Consider the following 6,167-nt stretch of genomic DNA (forward strand, 5'->3'; position numbering starts at 1 on the left):
CTTGAGTCCTTCTACAAACGCTAAGTTATTGGTGCAATTCGTAGGTTAAAATGTTGAGTAATTGTCGAAAAACCAAAATTTTCAAAGTTTAGTTTTTCAGTTTTTCGGCTATACTGAGCCGTGTGTATGTCTGATCCTGACGGCTTAAACACCATTTGAAAGCTTAAGTCAACACTATTGATTTGATGTATATGCGATTCTCCTGCCTCTTCTTGATCCGAATATATATACCCCCAAAAAATATGCCGTTTTGTACCTACCAAGTCCTATAGCTGGCTTATGGGTAGTCAAAAGTCACAAACTACACCGGTTCTAAATCGGCCCTGACCCCCTCTTCAAACACAGAGAAAAAATATCAAATCGGTTTAACTTTCAAACACACATACATACATATCCACAAACATTTTCCCCTTTTTAAATAAAACTTGAGTCACATTTCTAAGCTCTATAACTTTTGAATGGTATAAACGATTTTCAAAATTAGACATGCGTTGGAAAGGTAATGATGAGTTCTATTAGAAGCCGCAAAGGTTGGACTTAATTTTTAAAGTTTTTGGTAGTTTTGGGGACGAGAACGAAAAACAGACCCTAAATAGGAAGGGCCGTAAAATCTACACCCTTGGACCAAAATCGATGGTTGACATATAAATCGGTGAGTCTTTTTCTGAACTTTAAGATAAGAGTTGGCCCAATTTTCAATTCAGTCAGATTTAGAAAATCGAAAATTTCGTGTATATATAGTGTCGCGTGTAGGGGGGTGTGGCTGTGCGCCACTGGCAAGAACTGCCGTGGTAATGTTCAAAATTAGACATGCTTTGGAAAGGTAATGATCAGTACCGTTAGAAGCCGCAAAGGTCGGACTTAAATTTTCGAAGTTTTTGGGAGTTTTGGGGACCAGAACGAAAAACAGACTCTAAATAGGAAGGGCCGTAAAATCGACACCTTTGGACCAAAGTGGATGGTTGGCATATGAATGGGTGAGTCTTTTTCTGAACTTGAAGATGGGAGTTGGCACAATTTTCAATTCAGTCAGATTTAGAAAATTGAAAATTTCGTGTATATAATAGTGTCGCGTGTAGGGGGTGTATTTCTGCGCCACTGGCGAGAACTGCCGTTCTCTGGTAATTTTTTCGATATAAAACTAACAGCTTCGATAACCACTAAATCGAAAACTATTAATTTTATCAAAAAAATGTATAGTGAACATTTTTTGCTTATAATTAATGTTTTTTACCAGCATTTGCGGTCAAAATATAATAAAAAATTTCCACCCTCGAGATGAGGTGGCAACCACCCCATGGTAAAAGCGTCTTTCTGCATCATATAGATTTTGATCCTTGGACTATCCACTACTTATTGTCAAATTTTCAAGCAAATCTATCCATTCTGTAAAAATTGCGAAGTGAAAAATTTCAGTTCCTGGACTAATTATACATTTGGAGCTCCATAACTTCTGAACGGCTTACCTGATGTTAATCACTAGACATGAATTTGAAACGTATTGATAAGTAGTATCTGATGCATCCAAGATCGAGTATGATAACTGAACGTATTACAGGAATTATTGAGCTTGAAAAACCGTTTTTCCCATAAGAAATAGATTTGATCATACTTATGAAGCCTATAACTTAAAAATTCGAATTTTCCCAGATATGAGGTATACACCGTTAGACGCGTCCTGAGTCCTTCTACAAAGGCTTAGTTATTGGCGCAATTCGTAGGTTGAAATTTTGAGTAATTGTCGAAAAACCAAAATTTTCAAAGTTTAATTTTTCAGTTTTTTGGCTATGGTGAGCAGTGTGTATGTCTCAGCTTGATCGCTTAGGCGTTATTTGAAAGCTTAACTCAACCCTATTGCTTTGGTGTATTTGCGGTTTTCCTGTCTTTCCTTGAACCTAAGATATATACGCCCAAAAAATATGCTATTTTGTATCTACCTAGCCCTCTAGCTGGCTTAAGGGTAGTCAGAAGTCAAAAATGAGACCGGTTCTGAATCGGCCTTCACACCCTCTTGAAACACAGAAAAAAAAATTCAGATCGGTGTAACTTTTCCACACACATACATACATACATACATACATACATACATACATACATACATACATACATACATATCCACAAACATTTTCCATTTTTTAAATAAAAATTGAGTCATATTTCTGAGCTCGATAACTTTTGAATGGTACAACCGATTTTCAAAATTAAACATGCGTTGGAAAGGTAATTATCTGTGCTATCAGAAACCGCAAAGGTCGGGCTTAAATTTTTAAAATTTTTGGGAGTTTTGGGGACGAGAACGAAAAACAGGCTTTAAATGGGAAGGGCCGTAAAATCCACACCCTTGGACCAAAATTGATGGTTGACATATGAATGGACGAGTCTTTTCCTAAACTTTTAGATGGGATTTGGCCCAATTTTCGATTCAGTCAGGTTTAGAAAATCGAAAATTTCGTGTATATAATATAGTGTCGCATGTAGGGGTGTTGTGCGCCACTGGTGAGAACTGCCGTTCTCTGTGGATAATAAATTTCCACCCCCGAGATGAGGGGGGGGGGCAGGAGACAACCACCCCATGGTAGAAGCGTCTTTCGGCATCATATAGATTTTGATCCTTGGACTATCCACTACTATTGTCAAATTTTCAAGCAAATCGGTCCATTCTGTAAAAATTGCGAAGTGAAAATTAGTTCCTGGACTAATTACACTTTTGGAGCTCTATAACTTCTGAACGGCTTAATTGATTTTGATCAATAAACATGAGTTTGAAACGTATTGACAAGTCAGTAGTATCTGATGCATACAAGATCAAGTATGATAACTGAACGTATTACAAGAATTATTGAGCTTGAAAAACCGTTTTTCCCATAAGAAATAGATTTGATCATACTTATGAAGCCTATAACTTAAAAATTCGAATTTTCCCAGATATGAGGTATACACCATTAGACGCGACTAGAGACCTCCTACAAACGGTCAGTTTTTGGCGCAATTCGTAGGTTGAAATTTTGAGTAATTGTCGAAAAACCAAAATTTTCAAAGTTTAATTTTTAAGATTTTCGGCTATGGTGAGTAATGTATATGTCTCATCTTGATAGCTTAGGCACCATTTAAAAGTTTAACTCAACCCTATTGATTTGGTGTACTTGCGGTTTTCCTGTCTCTCCTTGAACCTAAGATATATATATATTTTTTTTTTTTTTGTAAGCATTTATTAGCAATCAGAATTACATATTCTATAAGCTAATTTGATAACAAGTACAATAACATATATCAATGTATTATTGTACACTAAAATGGCGTTATGAGGTACATCACCCAGCGGTTTCACCTCAGTTTCAGCGAAGATCTATGGGCCATAATCTTCGCAATCTTCTGTTGTTTAGTGGCTGCAGTAATGGTAATATTAATTGGTTGGGGTGGTCTTCCAATTTCTCGTGATGTCTATTGGCTCTTTCTTGAATTACTGTGCTGACTAACGGGATGTTTAGGTCTGTATGAAGGGTTTGGTTGGAAATGTACCACGGGGCATTTGCGATGGTGCGTAGAATTTTTGATTGAGTTCTTTGGATAATTTTTGTGTTTGATTTGCTGGCACAACTCCATAGTTCTATACCGTACGTCCATATAGGTTTGATGACTGTTTTATAAATCAGCAGTTTGTTCTCAATTGAGAGTCGAGATTTTCTACCTATAAGCCAATTTATTTCTTTCACTCTCAACTCAATTTGTTTCTTCTTCTTTAAAATGTGTTGTTTCCAGTTTAATTTAGAATCAAGATGAAGCCCCAGGTATTTGACGATGTTCTGTTGTGGTATGTTGACTTGATTAAGGCTAATATTTGGGCATTGGTCTTTCCTTAGTGTGAAAGTTATATGTGTTGACTTAGTTTCGTTAGCTTTTATCTTCCATTTCTTTAACCACTGTCCAATTTGGTCTAGGTGTTCTTGAAGTTTTAATACTGCAGCTCTTGGATCCTCTTCAGTTGCAAATATTGCTGTGTCATCAGCGAAAGTTCCAATGGTGGTTTGTGGAGAGGTTGGTAAATCGGATGTGTACAGTACATAAAGAAGTGGACCCAATATACTACCTTGTGGGACTCCTGATTGAATTTTGTTACGGTTTGATAGTTCATCCTCCACTTTAGTTTCAAATTCTCTGTGATTTAGATATGATTTTAATAAGTCAAAGTATTTGTTGGGTAGGGATTTTTTGATTTTATAAAGTAATCCTGGGTGCCATACCTTATCAAATGCTTGGCTAATGTCCAGAAAGGCTGCTGTGCAATACTGTTTATTGTCCAAAGCTCTATTAATTACATTTGATATGCGATGGCATTGTTGCACTGTAGAATGACCTTGCCGGAATCCAAATTGGTGTTCTGGGATCCAGTTTTGGAATTCTAGGTCGCTCATAATTCTTTTAAGTAACAGCTTTTCAAGAAGTTTTGACATTATTGGCAGTAGACTTATTGGGCGGTATGATGAAACATCCGTTAAAGCTTTACCAGGTTTCGGTATCATAATTACTTGGGCAATCTTTAGTGATATAGGCCAATAATTAAGTCTTAAGATTGCATTTAATATGTACAATAACTTCATTATACCTTTTTTAGGAAGTTGTTTTAGCACCTAAGATATATACGCCAAAAAATATGCTATTTTGTATCTCCCTAGCCCTCTAGCTGGCTTACGGGTAGTCAGAAGTCAAAAATTACACCGGTTCTGAATCGGCTCTCACACCCTCTTAAAACACAGAAAAAAAATTCAGATCGGTGTAACTTTTCCACACACATACATACATACATATGTACAAACATATCCACAAACATTTTCCCCTTTTTAAATAAAAATTGTGTCATAGTTCTGAGCTCGGTAACTTTTAAATGGTATAACCGATTTTCAAAATTAGACATCCGTTGGAAAGGTAATGATCAGTGTTATCAGAAGTCGTAAAGGTCGGACTTAAATTTTTGAAATTTTTGGGAGTTTTGGGGACGAAAACGAAAAACAGACCCTAAATGGAAAGGGCTGTAAAATCCACACCCTTGGACCAAAATGGAGAGTTGACATATGGATGGGTGAGTCTTTTCCTAAACTTTAAGATGGGTTTTGGTCCAATTTTCAATTGTCAGATTTAAAAAATCTAAAATTTCGTGTATATATAGTGTCGCTTATAGGGGTATTGTTGTTAGGGTTGTGCGCCACTGACGAGAACTGCCGTTCTCTTTTAATTTCAAGAACTTGTAGGAGAGCCGAAGCGGGGATTTTTGCAGTTACTCGAGCGCGTCAGATTATCTATGGGGAGAAACCTGGTACCCTGCAGATGTACCTCTACCATATATTGGCTCTTCACTCAGGGAAGTTCGTTAAGGGGGCCCGAAAAAAATCTATCCCTAAAAATACTCGAAATTGTCAGATTAAGATAAGGTAAGTTAAGTATATGCAAAAGAGTGTATATTTCAAAAATTTGACGATTTGAGCGGGGCGTAACAAAATGGGCGAGTCAAAAAATTTCACAAAAACAAAGAGAATTTTTCGCGAAATGAACGTGTGATCGAAAAACTAAAAAATACGTCTTCAATATTTTTCAAAAATCTATCGAATGGTACTAAACATGACCCCCACGGAGAGGGGTGGGCGGTAAATTTAAAATTTTAAATACAAACCCCGCGATATTTTGCAAAATGAACATCACATCGAAATACTGCAAAATACACTTTCAAAATGTTTTTAAAAAATCTATCGAATGGTACCAAACACGACACCCCACGGAGGTGAGGTGGGGGGTTACTTTAAAATCTTAAATGAGACCCCCAAATTTTTATTGAAGATTTGAATTCTTTACGGAAAAATAAGCAACTTTTATTCGAGATATTTTTTCGAATTATGGGTAGATAGCGCTATAATCGGAAAGAACGGTTGTTGGAAATGGAAAATTTAATTAAAAAGTGGAAAGTCCCCACTAAAATTGAAAATTTTACTTAATTTGTTTTGGGTTTAGGACCTAATAATCACAACCCAATAGGTCCCCATAACGCTCGAGTGACTGCAAATTTAGCATACTTAGCTCCCCTAGCATTAATACAATTATAATAACATAATATTTTGGTATATATGTCAATTATTATTTTGTATTGATATCACTATTCGATTTATACAAATCACCCA

This window comes from Diabrotica virgifera, chromosome 8 (assembly GCF_917563875.1).
Source record: "Diabrotica virgifera virgifera chromosome 8, PGI_DIABVI_V3a".
Classification (NCBI taxonomy): domain Eukaryota; kingdom Metazoa; phylum Arthropoda; class Insecta; order Coleoptera; family Chrysomelidae; genus Diabrotica; species Diabrotica virgifera.